The following is a 27,500-nucleotide window of genomic DNA, read 5'->3' on the forward strand; positions in this document are numbered from 1 at the left end:
TGGCGGCTATATATATATATATATATATATATATATATATATATATATATATATATATATATATATATATATATATATATATATGAAGAGAAGGCAGCAGGAGCATAGCTGAACTCTTGTAAATATAAATAGGTAATCACAACACCTCCAGCCTCAGGCCACTCAACCACAACCTCCACCACCATTCCCACCCCCGACCACCACCCCCACTTTCCATCAGGACCATCCACCCCTACCATCCACCCCGACCATTCACCCCGGCCATCCACCCCGACCATCCATCCCGGCCATCCACCCCGACCATCCACCCCGACCATCCACCCCGGCCATCCACCCCGACCATTCACCCCGACCATTCACCCCGACCATTCACCCCGACCATTCACCCCGACCATCCACCCCGACCATCCACCCCGACCATCCACCCCGACCATCCACCGCCACCCCCACTGTCCATAAGGACCTCCACCCCGACCATCACCTACCCACATTATCCCAAGAACAATAAAGAACAAGGAACATCATCAGACTGACAGGAATAACAAAAGGGAGGAGTGGAATAAATCAGAGGGAGATAGCGAAAGAGGAGAGGGAAGAGGAGGAAGAATAGGAGGAGGAAGAAGAGGAGGAGGAGGAAGAGGAGGAGGAGGAGGAAGAGGAGGAGGAGGAGGAAGAGCGCCACTGTGGTCTCCGGGGAAAGCACTTGACATTTGTCATCTAATTCGAGAGCATTTTAGTCTGCCCGAGAGAGAGGAATTTTACGGCCTCGTTTTTCTCTCTTTCCAGCCAAAGAAAATGGGAGAGAAATTGGCTGAATGAGTTACGATGAGGGATCTGGCGATGGGCAGGGAGGAGGAGGGAGAGAAAAAGTGTGTGTAAAGGAGGGAGAAGGAGAAAGTGAGAGATGGAGCTAACGACGAAAAGAGGCGGAAGGGAGAAATAGAATAGGGAAAAGTGAAGGGTTAATTATGTTGAATGGAGATGGAGAGAGAGTAAGAAACAGGGGAGTAAGTATAACATGGAAAATGAAGAACCAAGGGGAAATGAAAAGTAAGAAAATTAAAGATTTGCCTGGAAGAGTGTACAAAAAAGGCATAGAAAAAAAGATATAAAAATTAAAAAACATTAAGGAATCAAAACGTGCAGGAAACAGAAACAGCAACAACCTTAATGAGGAGAACACGTGGGTTGGATCTCCAGTCCGGGGGTAAACGTCACCCCCAAGGTGCCGCTGCCCACCTAGTTTACCTGAAGTCACTTCCAGAGGTCACAGCCATTTCCCCCCCCCCTCCCAACATCCGCGGCTCACCATGACGCGGGGCAGAACAGCATGGGTTCGAACCCTCGGCTAATACGATATATACTGTTTGTAAAGGCTAGTACACCAAACGGGGAGTAGAATGAAATCAAGTCTGAGGCACCCACACCATCGTATGTCCTCGGGTCACGGTACAACACCTAGCTCTGCTGGGTACGTGATCTTCGTAGGATTGAGTGGTCCTGTGGGTTAGAGCGTCGTGTGATTTTCGCTCACCATGAGGTGGGCCAAAACAACATGGGTTCGAACCCTCGGCTATTCGCAGTGTTGTTATTGGATATATGGCTCTGGTGGCCTGGTGGGGGCTCTGGTGGCCTGGTGGTTAACGCTCTCGCTTCACACGGTGAGGGCCTGGGTTCGATTCCCAGCCAGAGTAGAAACATTGGACGTGTTTCTTTCCACCTGTTGTCTATGTTCCCCATCAGTAAAATGGGTACCTGGGTGTTAGTCGACTGGTGTGGGTCGCATCCTGGGACACTGACCTAAGGAGGCCTGGTCACAGACCGGGCCGCGGGGGCGTTGACCCCCGGAACTCTCTCCAGATAAACTCCAGAATATAATAATTCGCAAACAGGCGAAATTATTTACAATGTCTCGACGTCTCTTTCGTTGTCCACTGCATGTGGCAGGATTTGATGAAATAACTTTGAAAACAAGCCTGGTGGCTCGGGGTATGGGGTAACATCGTCTAGCTTCGGCTAGGCACCCATACTTATCTGAGGTCTGACTCCGTGGTAAAGTACTGTGGACTCTAATACAGAGTTTGCAGGTTCGAGTCCTGCTGTGGACGTAGAGACAATGCTTATATATATATATATATATATATATATATATATATATATATATATATATATATATATATATATATATATATTCGTGCTGAATAGGTAAAACTGGTCAATTAGCAAGAACTCATTTAATAAAATTAAGTCCTTTCTAAAATTTTCTCTTAATAATTTTGTACCAAAAGAACCTTAAAAAACTTACCTAACCTTATTATAACAAGAGCAATTTAATTTAGCCTAACCCAACTAAATATATTTTAGATATGTTTACAATAATTTAGTAATAAACAAACACAGTGAAATATATATTTTTTTTTCGTTAGGTTCAGAATGATTTTTTTTTTAATTATTTCATACACAAATTTTAGCTTGCCTTATTCGGCAAGAATAACATTACTATTTAAGCCAAAATCGCGTTTTGCCTATTCGGGACGAGACACACACACACACACACACACACACACACACACACACACACACACTTGACATAAAATTCGGTGTATGCAACCTGTGAAAATGTGGTGAGGAAGTCTGAGAAATAAATCTCGTCCCGGAATACCCTCCAGGTAGACTCCAGGTAGTGCAAAGGTAACCTCGGGATATATTGACTCAGACACACTAAGTATACACAACAAACCTTCATTTGGACGACGTTTCGCTCTAGATATTTTCTTTCCTCCACGTTTTTTCCAAAGGCTTTTTTCCATGACTTGAGAAACAGTTCATCACTGAGTGGAGTGAATAACGTCATCAATATTAGAATCGAATCCGTATATCTGTAGCAGTTCTCAGATGACTTATAAAACATGTGTTGTTGGATGGAGGTTTACTGTATTGCGGAGGTTTATCAGGCTTGGACAGCCTGATAAATCTATGTAGCAGCGCAGGATGTCGACTGCTTCATACCCGAGGATTCTTGGCACTTCCCAACACTGTCTTTGTATCGGTATATTGACTCTCGGGAAGAGTCACTATACCGGTTAAACTGTTTACTGGGGTGTGTTTACTGGTGTGTATATTGGGGTGTTTACTGGGGTGAGCTTACTGGGTTGTGTCTACCGGGTTGTGTGCACTGGGATGTTTTTACCAGGTTGTGTTTACCGGGGTGTGTTTACTGGGCGGGTTACCGGGGTGTGTGTACTGGGGTGTGTTTACTGGGGGGTGTTTACCGGGATGTGTTTATTGGGCGTTTAGTGTTTTTACGAGTGGCGTACCTACTGGAGTGTGTTTACTGGGGTGTGTTTACCGGGGGGGGGATGTTTACCGGGGTGTGTTTACCTGGGTGTATCTACTGGGGTGTGTTTACTCACCCGACACTCTTCGTGGAAGTACATTTACTCCTGCAGAGTTCAAGACGTTATTGCTGTATATTCACTCAGGGGATGAGTGGACCTATCAAATACTATCTTAATGGCAATAAATTCACTCATGGAATGAGTGGCACTACCCAGTGGTTCTTTATGAGGGAATGTTGACTCTCGCCATGAGTATCTCTGGCCAAATAAATTTGTCCCCTCAGAGCTTTATCGGTGAATCAAAACAAAATGGGTGCATGTACATAAACGCTGGCATACGTGTTGACTCACAATTACACATCCATCAGGAGCTGTGACTCGACCCTTGCAACCACAACTAGGTGAGTACACACACACACACACACACACACACACACACACACACACACACACACACACACACACACACTTAAAATTTTATCTTCATTCACATCTTCAGCAATTATTTTGTCTTTTTTTTTTCCAAAATAACACCAAACTGAAAATGAACTAATTCCGCGGCCTTCTTTTTCTCCCGGGATTAGCGTAAGTTACGACAGAAGTACAGAAGTTGTCCTCGTCCGTCAGCGCGACCTCGACTCTCCGTCTTTCCCAGGGCAAGTCAGGCGGTATTAGGTCTTATCTCCACCACTTTATTGGCGTGTGTCCCAGCTCCTTTTTCGGGTGCCGTGGTGATGCACACATCAAGTGGAGCGTCAACTGCTTCAAGCACCCCGAGACTCTGAGCCAAGAATAACCAACGCAAGACATTACGCTTCAATCATCTTGTTGATGCGAAATGGAGACAATCTCTCTCTCTCTCTCTCTCTCTCTCTCTCTCTCTCTCTCTCTCTCTCTCTCTCTCTCTCTCTCTCTCTCTCTCTCTTTCCGCCCGACGACCTCTGATGGAGGTACATTGGTGCAATTTTCGTTTGGGTGGAATGGACTTGTTTGAAAAACATACGGGCGTCTTCGGGAGGAGTACGAGGCTGAAACAGTGTAAAGAGGGAGCTGCGTCTGGATAGATCTAGCAGCATGAGGTACGAACAGTGAGTGATTAGAGCAGAGTGAGGTGGAAAGTGTGTGAGGTTAGAGCGGAATGAGGTGGAAAGTATGCGAGGTTAGCGAAGAATGAGGTGGAAAGTGTGTTAAGTTAGAGCAGTTTTAGGTACAAACGGTGTGTGATATTAGAGCAGTGGGAGGTAGGTAAGGCTGAGCCAGCACGAGCAAAGTTAGGCCACTATGAGGGAGGTTAGAGCAGCATCGGTGAAGTTGAAGCAGTACAAGTGAGGAGGCTGGGCAGAATGCGAGATGAAGGGGTAAAAGAAATACCTGCAGGGGCCTAGCCTGTAAGGCACGGCCTGTATTGCTCGGCCTGTAGGACACGGCCTGCATTGCTCGGCCTGTAAGGCACGGCCTGTATTGCTCGGCCTGTAAGGCACGGCCTGTATTGCACGGCATGTAGGATGCGAGGTGCAGCGTGATGAGGTTTATCCTATAAAAAACAGCCTGACCATGGCATGCCACACCACAATAGAGATTTATTGAGACACTTTTGGTCTGGGGCGTTCTTCTCGTTGAGCCAGTTTAAAAGAAACAATTTTGATGTGCAAGTGACGACTGCAACATGCAAGACGGGGTATGTACAACAAGAGGTGTGTGTGTGTATATATATATATATGTAGTAAGAGGTATTTATATACACTGAGAGGTGTGTGTGTATATATGCTGAGAGGTTAGTATATTTAAGAGGACTGTATCTGCACCAAGAGATGTATTTACACCGAAAAGAGAGTATATCGACTGAGCTGCGTATATATGTATAGATGTATCTAAAAGTTCATCTCTTTAGAGACACGTCCAAATAAACAATACAAGAAAATGGCAAACAGCTGCTGGTTAATGATGAGTTGTCTGAAATCTTGAGGCTGTACCCGAACTTAGCACCGGCCGCAACGGTGAACTGTTTTGTGAGGAAAGTGTAATCTACAGAATGCCCAATATTTGCATTGTATTGGAAGGTTTTCTTGCGGGTGCACGAATTAGCCGCTCAGGAAGATTAGATTTTTGCCGCCGAAGTGGCTAGTTTATTGTGCATCCTATATCCATCTCTATCTTTTGTGTTTGACTTTGTAAATGGTCCAAGACGGACCGAAACGTCGTCGTAAGCTTCTCTCTTCAAGGTGCGAGATTTTTGTGCATTGTTCCAGCTACAGTATTGTGCCTTCTCTTCTACCATCCTGTGGACGGTAGCGCAAGAGCATACGGATACACTAAACGCCAGATTGTGCGTTTGTCGATAGTTTTTATTTAAAAAAAAATAAATACTCCCCGTATTTCTTTCACTCCTTTCCCCTCAATCTCCTGACCTCCCACACGAGAGACCCCGCCCCATTCCCACCCCCTCCCAAGAAAGGGGTCACTCTCCCCTCCCCACTCTCACTGCTCCATCCCAAACGACCCCACCAAGGCTTGTGTTGTTGACAAATGCTCGGGGCGGCCGGTGCTGTTCTTCCACAGTTTGTCAATTTTGGAACCCTCAGTATTTTATAGTTTTTAACAGTGAGGGTGGACGTGGAGGGAAGAATGAAAGGAAACAGGGATGGAGTGAATGACAGAGAGAAAGAGTGAAGGACACATGTAGGAAGATAACATTGGGACGGAGGGAGATAAAAGACTAAAAGAAGAGAAAGACATTAAAGTAGGGAGTGAGGGGTGAAAAGGGAAATAGGTACAGAGATGGGAAACAAGAGAGGGAGCAAGGAAAGAAAAGATGCAAAATAAGAGGGATAGAGGGAGTTCAAGATGAATATTTTATAATTGTTATTGTCGTTTATGAGTTGTTGTGGTTGCCAAGATGTTCATTACTGTTTAATATGTCTGTACTCACCGAGTTCTTTTCGCTGGGCTTGAATCTCGGCTCTTGGTCAGTGCCTGACTAGCCGGGCTGTGGTTCGTACGTTGGAATACGCGCGGCCAGCAAAGAGCCTGGCTGATCAGACCCTGATCCACCGCGAGGTATAGTCAAGGACTGGGCCGCGGGGGCATTGACCCCCGCAACACCCTTCACATAGAATCTGGTTAGTTGAAAGTTATGAAGTGATTTGTGTTCTTTTGGGAGGTAGACTCCAGGTAGGGCATTGATATCTGTTCCTAAATCTGTGTGGAGTTTACTTCCATCACCTGCCTTTCGCAATGGCTACCTAATAATAATATTAATTAATAATAATCTTTATTTCTACAAGTACATGGTAGTGTATACAGACCTAGCTGACAACAGTGACATACTATGTAGAAAGCCCCTTGTTATGCAGAGCATTTCTGGGGAATTAGGTTAATTTTGTTCAACAGTCACCCACCCTGCATAAGGGGAATTATCAATAGATCCCTGGTTGTCTTCAAGAGGGAGCTGGACAGATACTTAAAGTCGGTACGAACCACAGCCGGGCTGTGGTTCGTGCGTTGGACTACCTGCGGGCAGCAGTAACAGCCTCGTTCATCAGGCCTGGTCATGGACCGGGCCGCGGGGGCGTTGATCCCCAGAATACCCTCCAGGTAGACTGCAAGTAGTATGCGACCCACACCAGTCGGCTAACACTCGGGTATCTACTTGCTGCTAGGTGAGCAGGGACAGCCCGATGTTTCCACCCGTACCGGGGATCGAACCACGAACCTCAGCGTGTGAGCTGAGTGTGCTACCAACCGAGCTACGGCACACCTGCTACCTGGAGGTCGTTCCAAGGGTCAACGCCCCCGCTTTGACCTAGTCTTTGACCAGGCTCGACCATAGCCGATATAAACCAAGTCTTCCTCGTTGACCATACAACAGTACGATGGTCAACGAGGACAAGTTTCATTTACCACCTTACGGAAAACATAAAGGATGTTTTCCTGGCCGTAAGATTCATTAATTATTCAGTAATGAAGGTATTCAGAAAGGGAGACGCAAGTTACAGTTAACATGGCTTCAAGGGAATCCAAATTTCACATTTCACGCGTAAAACAGATGTACAGATGGACAGATACCTAAAGTCGGTGCCGGATCAGCCGGGCTGTGGCTCGTACGTCGGACTGCGTGCGGCCAGCAGTAACAGCCTAGTTGATCAGGCCCTGATCCATCGGGAGGCCTGGTCGTGGACCGGGCCGCGGGGGCGTTGATCCCCGGAATAACCTCCAGGTAACATCTTCATACTTGAAGTTCTTTCTGGGCCGTTGTCGAATATTACTAACGTTTGCAGCTAAGCTGCAGAGGATTTTGGTGGTTATCAGAGCCATTCCAGGATGCTGGACGGTTGTGATGTTATAATCATGGGGAAGCGCTAAACCCGTAGGATTATACAGTGCATGTTGGGGGGATGGAAGGTATTTAGGCTCAATTCTGGGAACTGGAGCACAAATCCAACTCCCTAGATCAAGAGCCCCTCACCAGCATCAAGGAACCTCCCTTGAGGGGACGACTGTGATAGCTTCCAGACCCTGTATTGACTAAAGTTTCCTAGAATCTTGTCTTAGTTACCGTACACCAGCATTGAAAATTTGAAGCCGATCGAATGAGGCGTTTATTAATTACCCTCACAATCGGAGAAACATTATTAGGACAAATCTCCCAAAAAATAAGCAACAAATTTAATTAAGAATTATGGGATGTAATCTACTGGTAAATTACAGAATTACGTTTAAGTATTATTGTAATTCCTCAACGTTATTTTTCTTATTATTCTCCCTAACCACAGAATATGAAATGGAAATTTTTAGCCATACAGAAGTTCTCTCTCTCTCTCTCTCTCTCTCTCTCTCTCTCTCTCTCTCTCTCTCTCTCTCTCTCTCTCTCTCTCTCTCTCTCTCTCTCTCTCTCCTCCCTTTATGTATCCTCATTCACAGTTTTATTTAGTTTTATATTCCACTTGTCTTCTGTCCACCCTTCTAAATTTCTCTCCAGTCATATTTCTTCATTATCACTCTCGTCTTTGTCTCCTTTCCTTTTCTGTTTACCCATTTTTTCTACCATTAAACTCTTGTCTGGCGTCTCCCTACCCGACACTTCATTCCCATGATGGTGATGTCAGAGTGAAGGCGCTGATGGCTGCCCGTCTTGTGGTATAAAAACATTGTTGTTTTTCTAGTTTTTCTTGTTGTATTTTTGTTTCCTTGTTTTGTTGTTGTTCCTCTTCGTCATACAGCCTCGTGAGACTGGGAGGTAACCAGGTGTGTTCCAGGGGAGTAGTGCCAGTTACCTGGATCAAGAGCCCTTCAACAGCATCAAGGGTGAGACCAAGTACACTGCACTGATGGAGGTGTGGTGGCAGGACGTCCAGGGCAGTGGTGCATACTCTACTGCTTCCTTACTGATCTTCCAGTATTCTACCTTCTGTTCTTCCTTGTGTTCTCACCTCTAAGTTCTTCCTCATACCCTCCTTTTCTCTCTTTTACCTCCCGTGCTCTCTTCTGCTGCCTCTCTTCTTTCATATTCCTCTTTACACTTCCATTTTATTAGTCTCTTCCCTCTCCCCTCCCGCTCCCACTCTTGCCTCTCCCACTCTCGCCTCTCCAGAAAAATGACAGGGATGCCAAGCCCATGATGACACTCTTCAGGTCACTTGTTCTATCTAGGCTGGAATATTGCTGCACACTAACAGCACCTTTCAAGGCAGGTGAAATTGCTGACCTAGAAAATGTACAGAGAACCTTCACGGCGCGCATAACGGAGATAAAACACCTCAATTACTGGGAGCGCTTGCGGTTCCTGAACCTGTATTCCCTGGAACGCAGGCGGGAGAGATACATGATTATATACACCTGGAAAATCCTAGAGGGACTAGTACCAAACTTGCACACGAAAATCACTCACTACGAAAGCAAAAGACTTGTCAGACGATGCAACATCCCCCCAATGAAAAGCAGGGGTGTCACTAGCACGTTAAGAGACCATACAATAAGTGTCAGGGGCCCGAGACTGTTCAACTGCCTCCCAGCATACATAAGGGGGATTACCAACAGACCCCTGGCAGTCTTCAAGCTGGCGCTGGACAAGCACCTAAAGTCGGTACCTGACCAGCCGGGCTGTGGCTCGTACGTTGGTTTGTGTGCAGCCAGCAGTAACAGCCTGGTTGATCAGGCTCTGATCCACCAGGAGGCCTGGTCACAGACCGGGCCACGGGGGCGTTGACCCCCGGAACTCTCTCCAGGTAAACTCTCTCACTCTCCCCTCTCCCACTCTCCCTCACATTCATATATCGTCCGGGACGACTTTCCTCCCCTCGCTCCACTTCTTTAAAAAAAGTTACCCAATGGAGCTTAAAATATTATAATAGATTAGTGCCCCCTTCCTCCCCTCCCTCCCCTTCCTCCCCTTCCTCCCCTCCCTCACCTACTTCCCCTTCCTCCCCTCCCTCACCTACGTCCCCTACCTCCCCTCCCTCACCTCCTTCCCCTTCCTCCCCTCCCTCACCTACTTCCCCTTCCTCCCCTCCCTCCCCTTCCTCCCTTCCCCCGTCCCTTCCCCCTCCCTGTGTATTTCTGTATAATATATATATATATATATATATATATATATATATATATATATATATATATATATATATATATATATATATATATATATATATGTCGTGCCGAATAGGTAGAACTTGCGATCTTGGCTTAAATAGCAACGCTCATCTTGCCATATAGGACAAGTGAAAATTTGTGTATGCAATAATTTCGCCAAAATCATTCTGAACCTAACGAAAAAAATATATTTCACTGTGTTTGTTTAGTATTAAATTATTGTAAACAAATCTAAAATATATTTAGTTGGGTTAGGCTAAAATAAATTGTTCTTGTTATGATAAGGTTAGGTAAGTTTTCTAAGTTCCTTTTGGTGCAAAATTATAAATTTTTACATCAACATTAATGAAAAAAATATATCTTTAAACGTATAAGAGAAAATTTTAGAAAGGACTTAATTTTAAATGAGTTCTTGCTAATTGACCAGTTTTACATATTCGGCACGACATATATATATATATATATATATATATATATATATATATATATATATATATATATATATATATATATATATATATAATATGTCGTGCCGAATAGGTAAAACTTGCGAGTTTGGCTTAAATAACAACACTCTTCTTGCCGAATAAAGCAAGCAAAAATTTGTGTGTTCTATAATTTCCAAAAAATCATTTTGAACCTAATGAAAAAAAATATATATCATTGTTTTTGTTTATTATGAAATTACTGTAAACTTATCCAAAATATATTTAGTTGGATTAGGCTAAATTAAATTGAGTTTGTTATAATAAGGTTAGGTAAGTTTTCTAAGGTTCTTTTGGTATGTTGTAAATAGCGTACTAAAAATATCTAGCCAATACAGAACTCGCAGCAGTACTTTAAGGTTGGAAAAATTCCGATTCAGGAAGGATATAGGAAATTAGTGGTTTGTTCATAGTTATGGATGGGTGGAACAAACTCCCGAGTACCATCATAGAAGCTAAAACGTTGTGTTGTTTTAAAAATAGGTTAGATAAATACATGAGTAGGTGTGAGTTGGACCTGACTAGCTTGTGCTAATAGGTCTGATGCCGTGCTCTTAAGTGGATGTGACCTGACCTGACTAGGTTGGATCATTGGCTTAAGCCGGCGGGCGACTTGGACCTGCCTCATATGGGCCAGTAGGCCTGTTGCAGTGTTCCTTCTTTCTTAGGTTCCTTATATATATATATATATATGCAAAACAACCACTCTGAAAGAATAGAGAAATTCCAAGCGCTTTCGTGACTACTCACATTATCATAGTTCCTTGATAATGTGAGTAGTCACGAAAGCGCTTGGAATTTCTCTATTCTTTCAGAGTGGTTGTTTTGCATATTTTGAAATCACCTGTTTACTGTGATCTTATTGCATATATATATATATATATATATATATATATATATATATATATATATATATATATATATATATATATATATATATATATATATATATATATATGCGATACAAGATGCAAATCAACCACGGGGGGGAGTTGAATGATAGCTCTAGGCCTTTCGTGTTGCAATCAACACATAGCTGCAGAAAGGATGAAATCCGAGCCAAAGTGCTCTGAACGTATTTGGTCAGATTTCATCCTCTTTTCTGCAACGTTGCAGGTTCCTGTTGATGTGTTGATTGCAATACGAAAGCCTTAGAGGTATCATTAAACTCCTCGTTATATTTACGGGGAGTAGCGCCAAACTCGTACGAGCAGTGTGGGAGGGGACGGGGAGGTCTTGTGAGCTACGTATCCATTTGTCTCCACCAAGTGTCATGTGGGATGGTGTAGTAGCCGCACACTGCGGTGTTCCGCTATGTAGCCGTCAGTGTAGCCGCACACTGTGGTGGTCCGCAGTGTAGCCGCACACTGTGGTGGTCCGCAGTGTAGCCGCACACTGTGGTGGTCCGCAGTGTAGCCGCACACTGTGGTGGTCCGCAGTGTAGCCGCACACTGTGGTGCTCCGCAGTGTAGCCGCACACTGTGGTGGTCCGCAGTGTAGCCGCAAACTGTGGTGGTCCGCAGTGTAGCCGCACTCTGTGGTGGTCCGCTGTGTAGCCATCAGTGTAGCCGCACACTGGTGGTCCGCATTGTAGCCGCACACTGTGGTGGTCCGCAGTGTAGCCGCACACTGTGGTGGTCCGCAGTGTAGCCGCACACTGTGGTGGTCCGCAGTGTAGCCGCACACTGTGGTGGTCCGCAGTGTAGCCGCACACTGTGGTGGTCCGCAGTGTAGCCGCACACTGTGGTGGTCCGCAGTGTAGCCATCAGTGTAGCCGCACACTGTAATGTCCGCAGTGTAGCCGCACACTGTGGTGGTCCGCAGTGTAGCCGCACACTGTGGTGGTCCGCAGTGTAGCCGCACACTGTGGTGGTCCGCAGTGTAGCCGCACACTGTGGTGGTCCGCAGTGTAGCCGCACACTGTGGTGGTCCGCAGTGTAGCCGCACACTGTGGTGGTCCGCAGTGTAGCCGCACACTGTGGTGGTCCGCAGTGTAGCCATCAGTGTAGCCGCACACTGTGGTGGTCCGCAGTGTAGCCGCACACTGTGGTGGTCCGCAGTGTAGCCATCAGTGTAGCCGCACACTGTGGTGGTCCGCAGTGTAGCCATCAGTGTAGCCGCACACTGTGGTGGTCCGCAGTGTAGCCATCAGTGTAGCCGCACACTGTGGTGGTCCGCAGTGTAGCCATTAGTGTAGCCGCACACTGGTGGTCCGCAGTGTAGCCGCACACTGTGGTGGTCCGCAGTGTAGCCATCAGTGTAGCCGCACACTGGTGGTCCGCAGTGTAGCCGCACTCTGTGGTGGTCCGCTGTGTAGCCATCAGTGTAGCCGCACACTGGTGGTCCGCATTGTAGCCGCACACTGTGGTGGTCCGCAGTGTAGCCGCACACTGTGGTGGTCCGCAGTGTAGCCGCACACTGTGGTGGTCCGCAGTGTAGCCGCACACTGTGGTGGTCCGCAGTGTAGCCGCACACTGTGGTGGTCCGCAGTGTAGCCGCACACTGTGGTGGTCCGCAGTGTAGCCGCACACTGTGGTGGTCCGCAGTGTAGCCGCACACTGTGGTGGTCCGCAGTGTAGCCACACACTGTGGTGGTCCGCAGTGTAGCCGCACACTGTGGTGGTCCGCAGTGTAGCCGCACACTGTGGTGGTCCGCAGTGTAGCCGCACACTGTGGTGGTCCGCAGTGTAGCCGCACACTGTGGTGGTCCGCAGTGTAGCCGCACACTGTGGTGGTCCGCAGTGTAGCCGCACACTGTGGTGGTCCGCTGTGTAGCCATCAGTGTAGTTGCACACTGGTGGTCCACAGTGTAGCCGCACACTGGTGGTCCACAGTGTAGCCGCACACTGTGGTGGTCCGCAGTGTAGCCGCACACTGTGGTGGTCCGCAGTGTAGCCGCACACTGGTGGTCCGCTGTGTAGCCATTAGTGTAGCCGCATACTGGTGGTCTGCAGTGTAGCCGCACACTGTGGTGGTCCGCAGTGTAGCCATCAGTGTAGCCGCACACTGGTGGTCCGCTGTGTAGCCATTAGTGTAGCCGCATACTGGTGGTCCGCAGTGTAGCCGCACACTGGTGGTCCACAGTGTAGCCATCAGTGTAGCCGCATACTGGTGGTCCGCAGTGTAGCCATCAGTGTAGCTGCATACTGGTGGTCCGCAGTGTAGCCACACACTGGTGGTCCGCAGTGTAGCCATCAGTGTAGCCGCATACTGGTGGTCCGCAGTGTAGCCGCATACTGGTGGTCCGCAGTGTAGCCATCAGTGTAGCCGCATACTGGTGGTCCGCAGTGTAGCCGCACACTGTGGTGGTCCGCAGTGTAGCCGCACACTGGTGGTCCGCTGTGTAGCCATCAGTGTAGCCGCATACTGGTGGTCCGCAGTGTAGCCGCACACTGTGGTGGTCTGCAGTGTAGCCGCACACTGTGGTGGTCTGCAGTGTAGCCGCACACTGGTGGTCCGCTGTGTAGCCATCAGTGTAGCCGCACACTGTGGTGGTCCGCAGTGTAGCCATCAGTGTAGCCGCATACTGGTGGTCCGCAGTGTAGCCGCACACTGTGGTGGTCCGCAGTGTAGCCGCACACTGGTGGTCCTCTGTGTAGCCATCAGTGTAGCCGCACACTGTGGTGGTCCGCAGTGTAGCCATCAGTGTAGCCGCACACTGTGGTGGTCTGCAGTGTAGCCGCACACTGTGGTGGTCCGCAGTGTAGCCATCAGTGTAGCCGCACACTGTGGTGGTCCGCAGTGTAGCCATCAGTGTAGCCCCACACTGGTGGTCCGCATTGTAGCCGCACACTGTGGTGGTCCGCAGTGTAGCCACACACTGTGGTGGTCCGCAGTGTAGCCGCACACTGTGGTGGTCCGCAGTGTAGCCGCACACTGTGGTGGTCCGCAGTGTAGCCGCACACTGTGGTGGTCCGCAGTGTAGCCGCACACTGTGGTGGTCTGCAGTGTAGCCGCACACTGTGGTGGTCCGCAGTGTAGCCGCACACTGTGGTGGTCCGCAGTGTAGCCGCACACTGTGGTGGTCCGCAGTGTAGCCGCACACTGTGGTGGTCCGCTGTGTAGCCATCAGTGTAGTTGCACACTGGTGGTCCACAGTGTAGCCGCACACTGTGGTGGTCCGCAGTGTAGCCGCACACTGTGGTGGTCCGCAGTGTAGCCGCACACTGGTGGTCCGCTGTGTAGCCATTAGTGTAGCCGCATACTGGTGGTCCGCAGTGTAGCCGCACACTGTGGTGGTCCGCAGTGTAGCCATCAGTGTAGCCGCACACTGGTGGTCCGCTGTGTAGCCATTAGTGTAGCCGCATACTGGTGGTCCGCAGTGTAGCCGCACACTGGTGGTCCGCAGTGTAGCCATCAGTGTAGCCACATACTGGTGGTCCGCAGTGTAGCCATCAGTGTAGCCGCATACTGGTGGTCCGCAGTGTAGCCGCACACTGGTGGTCCGCAGTGTAGCCATCAGTGTAGCCGCATACTGGTGGTTCGCAGTGTAGCCGCATACTGGTGGTCCGCAGTGTAGCCATCAGTGTAGCCGCATACTGGTGGTCCGCAGTGTAGCCGCACACTGTGGTGGTCCGCAGTGTAGCTGCACACTGGTGGTCCGCTGTGTAGCCATCAGTGTAGCCGCATACTGGTGGTCCGCAGTGTAGCCGCACACTGTGGTGGTCCGCAGTGTAGCCGCACACTGGTGGTCCGCTGTGTAGCCATCAGTGTAGCCGCACACTGTGGTGGTCCGCAGTGTAGCCGCACACTGTGGTGGTCCGCAGTGTAGCCGCACACTGGTGGTCCGCTGTGTAGCCATCAGTGTAGCCGCACACTGTGGTGGTCCGCAGTGTAGCCATCAGTGTAGCCGCATACTGGTGGTCCGCAGTGTAGCCGCACACTGTGGTGGTCCGCAGTGTAGCCGCACACTGGTGGTCCGCTGTGTAGCCATCAGTGTAGCCGCACACTGTGGTGGTCCGCAGTGTAGCCGCACACTGTGGTGGTCCGCAGTGTAGCCATCAGTGTAGCCGCACACTGTGGTGGTCCGCAGTGTAGCCGCACACTGTGGTGGTCCGCAGTGTAGCCGCACACTGTGGTGGTCCGCAGTGTAGCCATCAGTGTAGCCGCACACTGTGGTGGTCCGCAGTGTAGCCTTCAGTGTAGCCGCACACTGTGGTGGTCCGCTGTGTAGCCATCAGTGTAGCCGCACACTGTGGTGGTCCGCTGTGTAGTCATCAGTGTAGCCGCACACTGGTGGTCCGCAGTGTAGCCGCACACTGTGGTGGTCCGCAGTGTAGCCATCAGTGTAGCCGCACACTGTGGTGGTCCGCAGTGTAGCCGCACACTGGTGGTCCGCAGTGTAGCCGCACACTGTGGTGGTCCGCAGTGTAGCCGCACACTGTGGTGGTCCGCAGTGTAGCCGCACACTGTGGTGGTCCGCAGTGTAGCCGCACACTGTGGTGGTCCGCAGTGTAGCCGCACACTGTGGTGGTCCGCAGTGTAGCCGCACACTGGTGGTCCGCAGTGTAGCCGCACACTGTGGTGGTCCGCAGTGTAGCCGCACACTGTGGTGGTCCGCAGTGTAGCCGCACACTGGTGGTCCGCAGTGTAGCCGCACACTGGTGGTCCGCTGTGTAGCCATCAGTGTAGCCGCACACTGTGGTGGTCCGCAGTGTAGCCATCAGTGTAGCCGCACACTGGTGGTCCGCAGTGTAGCCGCACACTGTGGTGGTCCGCAGTGTAGCCATCAGTGTAGCCGCACACTGTGGTGGTCCGCAGTGTAGCCGCACACTGTGGGGGTCCGCAGTGTAGCCGCACACTGTGGTGGTCCGCAGTGTAGCCATCAGTGTAGCCGCACACTGTGGTGGTCCGCAGTGTAGCCATCAGTGTAGCCGCACACTGTGGTGGTCCGCAGTGTAGCCGCACACTGTGGTGGTCCGCAGTGTAGCCATCAGTGTAGCCACACACTGGTGGTCCGCAGTGTAGCCGCACACTGTGGTGGTTCGCAGTGTAGCCATCAGTGTAGCCGCACACTGGTGGTCCGCAGTGTAGCCGCACACTGTGGTGGTCCGCAGTGTAGCCATCAGTGTAGCCGCACACTGGTGGTCCGCAGTGTAGCCATCAGTGTAGCCGCACACTGTGGTGGTCCGCAGTGTAGCCGCACAGTGGTGGTCCGCAGTGTAGCCATCAGTGTAGCCGCACACTGTGGTGGTCCGCAGTGTAGCCGCACACTGGTGGTCCGCAGTGTAGCCGCACACTGGTGGTCCACAGTGTAGCCGCACACTGGTGGTCCGCAGTGTAGCCGCACACTGGTCGTCCGCAGTGTAGCCGCACACTGGTCGTCCGCAGTGTAGCCGCACACTGGTCGTCCGCAGTGTAGCCGCACACTGGTCGTCCGCAGTGTAGCCACACACACCCTAGCTGTTCACAATTTTATTTACTAATAAATTTATTTATTTCATCTCTTCCGCACGCTATCCACACAGCACTTAGCACTCGGCTTTTCCTCTTTGCCCGGCCCTTTCCTCACCCTCTTCCACAGCGCCATTCCTTTCCCATCTCTCCCATCCATCCCTACCTTTCCAAAGCTTGATCACATTCCCCTCCCCATCTACCAAACAACCGTTCTCTCCCTTTTGTGTGTAAGAAATGAGGGAAAATTGCCTTTTTTTTACTTTATTGCGGTAAAACCTCCCTTATCCTTACCGTCCCTTCCCTTGCTCCCGTTCGTTCCCCTTTCACCGACCGTTTTCCCTTCCCTTGCCCCTTCTCGATTTCCCCAATATTTACCTTCGAAATTATTCCTCTGATGACTCCCATCACCCGGCGAAGGACGGATAAAGGACTCTAGTACCTCCGTTGTATTAAAAATACGCTAACACACTGCACATTAAAGTCCAAATGTCTAACAGTGACTATGTTACTTTCCACGCACTGTTGTTTTGGCAGCTGATGTGTGCATCCCTGAAATTCCCTGTTATTTCTTTATAACTATAGAATAACAAATAGAGAGGCAGTGGCAGAGATGAACTTCATTCAGATCTTTCTCTTTTGCGAGGCTTCTTCACTAGATACGCGGAGATAAGACCATAAGAGAGGAGGAACACTGCAGCAGGTCTACTAGCCCATATTTGGCAAGTCCTTGTCAAACCCAAACCCACTAACAAAAATATTCGCCCAACCCATTATCAGTGTTACACTAGGAATAATAAGCTTTGATAACTCTATCACCTTACGTGCAACTCCCACTCAAATCTAACCCCTCTCACTTGTGTATTTATCTAACCTAAATTTGAAGCTACCCAAGCTTTTAGCTTCAATGACCCTACTAGATAGACTGTTCCACTCATTGACTACTCTGTTACGAAAACAATACTTTCCTATATCCTTTCTAAATCTAAACTCATCTAATTTGAAACCATTATTTCAGGTTCTTCCTTGAACATTAAAATGGTATAAAATACCGACAGGTTGTTAGGTAAGACACATATGCAACAGTTAGGTATCTTTATTTCGAAACGTTTCGCCTACACAGTAGGCTTCTTCAGTCGAATACAGAAAAGTTGATGGAAGCAGAAGTATCTTCAAGTATCTTCTGCTTCTATCAACTTTTCTGTACTCGACTGAAGAAGCCTACTGTGTAGGCGAAACGTTTCGAAATAAAGATACCTAACTGTTGCATATGTGTCTTACCTAACAGGTTCTTCCTTGGAGGGATATCCTCAGAACCTTATTTATATCTCCCTTATTGATGCTCATCTTCCACTTACACACTACAAGCAAATTTATGCAAGGGTAGTCAGGTGAGTGGCCGAGTTCAGGGTGATAACTTAGAGGCTGCGTCAAGAAACTAGGAACTTCATCTAGGCGGAAAACGTAAACACTGTTATGGAACGTGTAGTTGTAGACAGGGGTCTAGATTTTAGACTCTATGGGTTCTGCAGTCCGAAGGAAAAGTATTCCAAGAATTAAAAAAAAAATAAAGCCAGTGTAAATTGTGAATCATGAACATCAAAATGGTATACAATACCGACAGGTTGTTAGGTAAGACACATATGCAACAGTTAGACAACTTTATTCCGAAACGTTTCGCCTACACAGTAGGCTTCTTCAGTCGAATACAGAAAGTAGGCAGGAACAGTAGAGATGTGAAGACGATGTAATCAGTCCATCACCCTTAAAGTCGTAGAATTTGAGGTTGTCAGTCCCTCGGCCTGGAGAAGTTCAGTTCCATAGTCAGGAACTATCTCAGATAGTTCCTGACTATGGAACTGAACTTCTCCAGGCCGAGGGACTGACAACCTCAAATTCTACGACTTTAAGGGTGATGGACTGATTACATCGTCTTCACTTCTCTACTGTTCCTGCCTACTTTCTGTATTCGACTGAAGAAGCCTACTGTGTAGGCGAAACGTTTCGGAATAAAGTTGTCTAACTGTTGCATATGTGTCTTACCTAACAAATTGTGAATCAGCTAAGAGGACAGCCCTGAGGATTATGCATACTATCTAATGTTACAGAGAATGAGAGTTCAAGAGGAGTATCAAATGTAGTGAAGGAGAATACGAAAGAAGACTTGCTGGCAACACAAAGGCCAACTCTCTTTAATCACGTAACAGGACCCAGCTGGATTTGAATGGATTGCAATGGTAAGACGACTCTTCGTATCTAAGAAACGCAGTGTTTACCCAGCACAACACAGTTCAGTTTTCACCATCGACGATGCTATAAAGATACCCGAAGGACAACTTTTTTTTCTCTCTCTCTCGGAAGATGTCAAATTAGCATCCTGAATATTTTTCGAGATTATTGTACTCTAGCCATTCAAATACATATAAATATGATGTGTGTATAAAAAAATATTGCCCTAAACATTGGCGAAATTGGTATTCCCCCGAGATGTAAATACGAAAAATAAACATAACCCGCTGGAGTACACGTCTGAACACTCCCCGACGGGAAACATTATGCTGCAGGAGGCCTGGTCAAGGCCTTGACCGCGGGGGCGTTGACCCCCAGAACACCCCTCCAGGTAGACTCCAGGTAACCTTGACGTACGAATATATGAGTGGATGGAAATCAATAATTGAAGTACTTGCGAATAAAACCACAGGTAGTGGAACAAGCTTTTATTGTTCCAATAAAAGTTTCTATCTCTTGTACATTTCCTTTATTGTTCTAATTTCACTGTTTAGATCCAACTGTGGTCCTTCAAGGATCTATCCTCGGCCTCTTTCTTTTGTAAATACACGTTACTCTAATTCACCAAAACCCCAAAATCTAATAATTTAACTTATTATTTTTTTTCTCAGGTGACCGTGTGAGCCAGGATGAAGTGCAGAGATGTTGCTCTGCTAATCTCACGCAGAGCGGTGCTGCAGACAGTACGCCAGACAGCGGTACCGCAGACATCAGGTTAGTCACACTGCAGAAGGAGAAATCTTTTGTATCTTGTCTCTCCCATGTACTCCCATTAACTCCCACAAGTCCTGTGGAGGCGAGAGACGAGAATAAAAGGCTACCTTAGGTTAGAGACAAGGAATGTTGAGAGAGAGAAGGCAAGATAATTAGGAATACTGGTGTCAAGTTTGTTGTGAGGGAAGGGAGCTGGAGGAACCGAGAGTAGGGAGGGAAATTAGGGAAGAGGGCTTAGGGTCTGAAAACTGGGGAGAGAAGCTAGAGAGGGAGTTGGGGAGGGAAAACTGTAAGAGGGAATTTGGTAGGGCACTTGGGGAGTTAACCTAAGCTATGTAAACTAACTTACATTTACGTACACCTAACCGTTTCAGACCACAAAAACAGAAACGAACGGTTTATTTGTGACAGCGAGGAACACGTTATTGCTGTTTACAACGTGGGTAAGCCCACGTTGTCTGTTCATATGGTAAGACGAGACGCAGGAGGAAACAAAGACGACGATATTTAAGGAAGGCGTGGGAAGGGTAAGAGCAGAGAGAGAGAGAGAGAGAGAGAGAGAGAGAGAGAGAGAGAGAGAGAGAGAGAGCAGCCACTCTCCTCCTCCTCATAACCTGACATCGTGGCTCTTGTAAAAATAATCAAATAAATGACTGTTGGCGAAGGGTTCAACAACTGAAGTGAGACTGTTTTCAGTTCGCGAGGCAGAATATATATATATGTCGTGCCGAATAGGCAGAACTTGCGATCTTGGCTTAAATAGCAACGTTCATCTTGCCATATAGGACAAGCGAAAATTTGTGTATGCAATAATTTCGCCAAAATCATTCTGAACCTAACGAAAAAAAATATATTTCACTGTGTTTGTTTAGTATTAAATTATTGTAAACAAATTTAAAATGTATTTAGTTGGGTTAGGCTAAAATAAATTGTTCTTGTTATAATAACGTTAGGCAAGTTTTCTAAGATTCTTTTGGTGCAAAATTAAAATTTTTTACATTAACATTAATGAAAAAATATATCTTTAAACGTATAAGAGAAAATTTTAGAAAAGACTTAATTTTAAATGAGTTCTTGCTAATTGACCAGTTTTACATATTCGGCACGACATATATATATATATATATATATATATATATATATATATATATATATATATATATATATATATATATATATATATATATATATAATTATATATATATATATAATTATATATATATATATATATATATATATATATATATATAATTATATATATATATATAATATTATATATATATATATATTATATACCTGGAGGTTACCTGGAGGTTATTCCGGGGATCAACGCCCCCGCAGCCCGGTCCACGACCAGGCATCACGATGGATCAGGGCCTGATCAACTAGGCTGTTACTGCTGGCCGCACGCAGTCCGACGTAGGAGCCACAGCCCGGCTGATCCGGCACTGACTTTAGGTATCTGTCCAGCTCTCTCTTGAAGGCAGCCAGGGGTTTATTGGCAATTCCCCTATATAATATATATATATATATATATATATATATATATATATATATATATATATATATATATATATTTTTTTTTATTATTATCACACCGGCCGATTCCCACCAAGGCAGGGTGGCCCGAAAAAGAAAAACTTTCACCATCATTCACTCCATCACTGTCTTGCCAGAAGGGTGCTTTACACTACAGTTTTTAAACTGCGACATTAACACCCCTCCTTCAGAGTGCAGGCACTGTACTTCCCATCTCCAGGACTCAAGTCCGGCCTGCCGGTTTCCCTGAATCCCTTCATAAATGTTACTTTGCTCACACTCCAACAGCACGTCAAGTATTAAAAACCATTTGTCTCCATTCACTCCTATCAAACACGCTCACGCATGCCTGCTGGAAGTCCAAGCCCCTCGCACACAAAACCTCCTTTACCCCCTCCCTCCAACCCTTCCTAGGCCGACCCCTACCCCGCCTTCCTTCCACTACAGACTGATACACTCTTGAAGTCATTCTGTTTCGCTCCATTCTCTCTACATGTCCGAACCACCTCAACAACCCTTCCTCAGCCCTCTGGACAACAGTTTTGGTAATCCCGCACCTCCTCCTAACTTCCAAACTACGAATTCTCTGCATTATATTCACACCACACATTGCCCTCAGACATGACATCTCCACTGCCTCCAGCCTTCTCCTCGCTGCAACATTCATCACCCACGCTTCACACCCATATAAAAGCGTTGGTAAAACTATACTCTCATACATTCCCCTCTTTGCCTCCAAGGACAAAGTTCTTTGTCTCCACAGACTCCTAAGTGCACCACTCACTCTTTTTCCCTCATCAATTCTATGATTCACCTCATCTTTCATAGACCCGTCCGCTGACACGTCCACTCCCAAATATCTGAATACGTTCACCTCCTCCATACTCTCTCCCTCCAATCTGATATTCAATCTTTCATCACCTAATCTTTTTGTTATCCTCATAACCTTACTCTTTCCTGTATTCACCTTTAATTTTCTTCTTTTGCACACCCTACCAAATTCATCCACCAATCTCTGCAACTTCTCTTCAGAATCTCCCAAGAGCACAGTGTCATCAGCAAAGAGCAGCTGTGACAACTCCCACTTTGTGTGTGATTCTTTATCTTTTAACTCCACGCCTCTTGCCAAGACCCTCGCATTTACTTCTCTTACAACCCCATCTATAAATATATTAAACAACCACGGTGACATCACACATCCTTGTCTAAGGCCTACTTTTACTGGGAAAAAATTTCCCTCTTTCCTACATACTCTAACTTGAGCCTCACTATCCTCGTAAAAACTCTTCACTGCTTTCAGTAACCTACCTCCTACACCATACACTTGCAACATCTGCCACATTGCCCCCCTATCCACCCTGTCATACGCCTTTTCCAAATCCATAAATGCCACAAAGACCTCTTTAGCCTTATCTAAATACTGTTCACTTATATGAAGGTAGTAGGTTGGTAGACAGCAACCACCCAGGGAAGTACTACCGTCCTGCCAGATGACTGTGAAACAAAAACCTGTAACTGTTTTGCATGATGGTAGGATTGCTGGTTTCTTTTTCTGTCTCATAAACACGCTAAGATAACAGGGATATCTTGCTACTCCTACTTACACTTTGGTCACACTTCACAGACACGCACATGCATATATATATATACATACATCTAGGTTTTTCTCCTTTTTCTAAATAGCTCTTGTTCTTTTTATTTCTTCTATTGTCCATGGGGAAGTGGAAAAGAATCTTTCCTCCGTAAGCCATGCGTGTCGTATGAGGCGACTAAAATGCCGGGAGCAATGGGCTAGTAACCCCTTCTCCTGTATACAATTACTAAAAAAGAGAAGAAGAAAAACTTTATAAAACTGGGTTGCTTAAATGTGCGTGGATGTAGTGCGGATGACAAGAAACAGATGATTGCTGATGTTATGAATGAAAAGAAGTTGGATGTCCTGGCCCTAAGCGAAACAAAGCTGAAGGGGGTAGGAGAGTTTCAGTGGGGGGAAATAAATGGGATTAAATCTGGAGTATCTGAGAGAGTTAGAGCAAAGGAAGGGGTAGCAGTAATGTTAAATGATCAGTTATGGAAGGAGAAAAGAGAATATGAATGTGTAAATTCAAGAATTATGTGGATTAAAGTAAAGGTTGGATGCGAGAAGTGGGTCATAATAAGCGTGTATGCACCTGGAGAAGAGAGGAATGCAGAGGAGAGAGAGAGATTTTGGGAGATGTTAAGTGAATGTATAGGAGCCTTTGAACCAAGTGAGAGAGTAATTGTGGTAGGGGACTTGAATGCTAAAGTAGGAGAAACTTTTAGAGAGGGTGTGGTAGGTAAGTTTGGGGTGCCAGGTGTAAATGATAATGGGAGCCCTTTGATTGAACTTTGTATAGAAAGGGGTTTAGTTATAGGTAATACATATTTTAAGAAAAAGAGGATAAATAAGTATACACGATATGATGTAGGGCGAAATGACAGTAGTTTGTTGGATTATGTATTGGTAGATAAAAGACTGTTGAGTAGACTTCAGGATGTACATGTTTATAGAGGGGCCACAGATATATCAGATCACCTTCTAGTTGTAGCTACACTGAGAGTAAAAGGTAGATGGGATACAAGGAGAATAGAAGCATCAGGGAAGAGAGAGGTGAAGGTTTATAAACTAAAAGAGGAGGCAGTTAGGGTAAGATATAAACAGCAATTGGAGGATAGATGGGCTAATGAGAGCATAGGCAATGGGGTCGAAGAGGTATGGGGTAGGTTTAAAAATGTAGTGTTAGAGTGTTCAGCAGAAGTTTGTGGTTACAGGAAAGTGGGTGCAGGAGGGAAGAGGAGCGATTGGTGGAATGATGATGTAAAGAGAGTAGTAAGGGAGAAAAAGTTAGCATATGAGAAGTTTTTACAAAGTAGAAGTGATGCAAGGAGGGAAGAGTATATGGAGAAAAAGAGAGAAGTTAAGAGAGTGGTGAAGCAATGTAAAAAGAGAGCAAATGAGAGAGTGGGTGAGATGTTATCAACAAATTTTGTTGAAAATAAGAAAAAGTTTTGGAGTGAGATTAACAAGTTAAGAAAGCCTAGAGAACAAATGGATTTGTCAGTTAAAAATAGGAGAGGAGAGTTATTAAATGGAGAGTTAGAGGTATTGGGAAGATGGAAGGAATATTTTGAGGAATTGTTAAATGTTGATGAAGATAGGGAAGCTGTGATTTCGTGTATAGGGCAAGGAGGAATAACATCTTGTAGGAGTGAGGAAGAGCCAGTTGTGAGTGTGGGGGAAGTTCGTGAGGCAGTAGGTAAAATGAAAGGGGGTAAGGCAGCCGGGATTGATGGGATAAAGATAGAAATGTTAAAAGCAGGTGGGGATATAGTTTTGGAGTGGTTGGTGCAATTATTTAATAAATGTATGGAAGAGGGTAAGGTACCTAGGGATTGGCAGAGAGCATGCATAGTTCCTTTGTATAAAGGCAAAGGGGATAAAAGAGAGTGCAAAAATTATAGGGGGATAAGTCTGTTGAGTGTACCTGGTAAAGTGTATGGTAGAGTTATAATTGAAAGAATTAAGAGTAAGACGGAGAATAGGATAGCAGATGAACAAGGAGGCTTTAGGAAAGGTAGGGGGTGTGTGGACCAGGTGTTTACAGTGAAACATATAAGTGAACAGTATTTAGATAAGGCTAAAGAGGTCTTTGTGGCATTTATGGATTTGGAAAAGGCGTATGACAGGGTGGATAGGGGGGCAATGTGGCAGATGTTGCAAGTGTATGGTGTAGGAGGTAGGTTACTGAAAGCAGTGAAGAGTTTTTACGAGGATAGTGAGGCTCAAGTTAGAGTATGTAGGAAAGAGGGAAATTTTTTCCCAGTAAAAGTAGGCCTTAGACAAGGATGTGTGATGTCACCGTGGTTGTTTAATATATTTATAGATGGGGTTGTAAGAGAAGTAAATGCGAGGGTCTTGGCAAGAGGCGTGGAGTTAAAAGATAAAGAATCACACACAAAGTGGGAGTTGTCACAGCTGCTCTTTGCTGATGACACTGTGCTCTTGGGAGATTCTGAAGAGAAGTTGCAGAGATTGGTGGATGAATTTGGTAGGGTGTGCAAAAGAAGAAAATTAAAGGTGAATACAGGAAAGAGTAAGGTTATGAGGATAACAAAAAGATTAGGTGATGAAAGATTGAATATCAGATTGGAGGGAGAGAGTATGGAGGAGGTGAACGTATTCAGATATTTGGGAGTGGACGTGTCAGCGGATGGGTCTATGAAAGATGAGGTGAATCATAGAATTGATGAGGGAAAAAGAGTGAGTGGTGCACTTAGGAGTCTGTGGAGACAAAGAACTTTGTCCTTGGAGGCAAAGAGGGGAATGTATGAGAGTATAGTTTTACCAACGCTCTTATATGGGTGTGAAGCGTGGGTGATGAATGTTGCAGCGAGGAGAAGGCTGGAGGCAGTGGAGATGTCATGTCTGAGGGCAATGTGTGGTGTGAATATAATGCAGAGAATTCGTAGTTTGGAAGTTAGGAGGAGGTGCGGGATTACCAAAACTGTTGTCCAGAGGGCTGAGGAAGGGTTGTTGAGGTGGTTCGGACATGTAGAGAGAATGGAGCGAAACAGAATGACTTCAAGAGTGTATCAGTCTGTAGTGGAAGGAAGGCGGGGTAGGGGTCGGCCTAGGAAGGGTTGGAGGGAGGGGGTAAAGGAGGTTTTGTGTGCGAGGGGCTTGGACTTCCAGCAGGCATGCGTGAGCGTGTTTGATAGGAGTGAATGGAGACAAATGGTTTTTAATACTTGACGTGCTGTTGGAGTGTGAGCAAAGTAACATTTATGAAGGGATTCAGGGAAACCGGCAGGCCGGACTTGAGTCCTGGAGATGGGAAGTACAGTGCCTGCACTCTGAAGGAGGGGTGTTAATGTTGCAGTTTAAAAACTGTAGTGTAAAGCACCCTTCTGGCAAGACAGTGATGGAGTGAATGATGGTGAAAGTTTTTCTTTTTCGGGCCACCCTGCCTTGGTGGGAATCGGCCAGTGTGATAATAAAAAAAATTAAAAAAAAAAAATATATGTTTCAATGTAAACACTTGATCTACACATCCCCTACCCACTCTGAAGCCTCCTTGCTCGTCCGCAATTCTACATTCTGTCTTACCTCTAATTCTTTCAATTATAACTCTACCATACACTTTACCAGGTACACTCAACAGACTTATCCCCCTATAATTTTTGCACTCTCTTTTATCCCCTTTGCCTTTATACAAAGGAACTATGCATGCTCTCTGCCAATCCCTAGGTACCTTACCCTCTTCCATACATTTATTAAATAATTGCACCAACCACTCCAAAACTATATCCCCACCTGCTTTTAACATTTCTATCTTTATCCCATCAATCCCGGCTGCCTTACCCCCTTTCATTTTACCTACTGCCTCACGAACTTCCCCCACACTCACAACTGGCTCTTCCTCACTCCTACAAGATGTTATTCCTCCTTGCCCTATACACGAAATCACAGCTTCCCTATCTTCCTCAACATTTAACAATTCCTCAAAATATTCCTTCCATCTTCCCAATACCTCTAACTCTCCATTTAATAACTCTCCTCTCCTATTTTTAACTGACAAATCCATTTGTTCTCTAGGCTTTCTTAACTTGTTAATCTCACTCCAAAACTTTTTCTTATTTTCAACAAAATTTGTTGATAACATCTCACCCACTCTCTCATTTGCTCTCTTTTTACATTGCTTCACCACTCTCTTAACTTCTCTCTTTTTCTCCATATACTCTTCCCTCCTTGCATCACTTCTACTTTGTAAAAACTTCTCATATGCTAACTTTTTCTCCCTTACTACTCTCTTTACATCATCATTCCACCAATCGCTCCTCTTCCCTCCTGCACCCACTTTCCTGTAACCACAAACTTCTGCTGAACACTCTAACACTACATTTTAAACCTACCCCATACCTCTTCGACCCCATTGCCTATGCTCTCATTAGCCCATCTATCCTCCAATAGCTGTTTATATCTTACCCTAACTGCCTCCTCTTTTAGTTTATAAACCTTCACCTCTCTCTTCCCTGATGCTTCTATTCTCCTTGTATCCCATCTACCTTTTACTCTCAGTGTAGCTACAACTAGAAAGTGATCTGATATATCTGTGGCCCCTCTATAAACATGTAC

The 27,500-nt window shown here is 46.2% G+C and overlaps 1 long non-coding RNA gene across 1 annotated transcript in view; it reads left to right on the plus strand.

Moving 5' to 3' along the window:
- LOC138853448 (uncharacterized) overlaps nucleotides 1–27,500 on the plus strand; it is a 387,793-nt gene that overhangs the window by 313,415 nt on the left and 46,878 nt on the right. Inside the window, exon 3 of the long non-coding RNA XR_011392629.1 lies at nucleotides 19,702–19,804. This is a non-coding gene — a long non-coding RNA (uncharacterized lncRNA). The remainder of the gene's footprint in view (nucleotides 1–19,701; nucleotides 19,805–27,500) is intronic.

Source organism: Cherax quadricarinatus, chromosome 30, assembly GCF_038502225.1.
Source record: "Cherax quadricarinatus isolate ZL_2023a chromosome 30, ASM3850222v1, whole genome shotgun sequence".
NCBI classification, from domain to species: Eukaryota; Metazoa; Arthropoda; class Malacostraca; order Decapoda; family Parastacidae; genus Cherax; species Cherax quadricarinatus.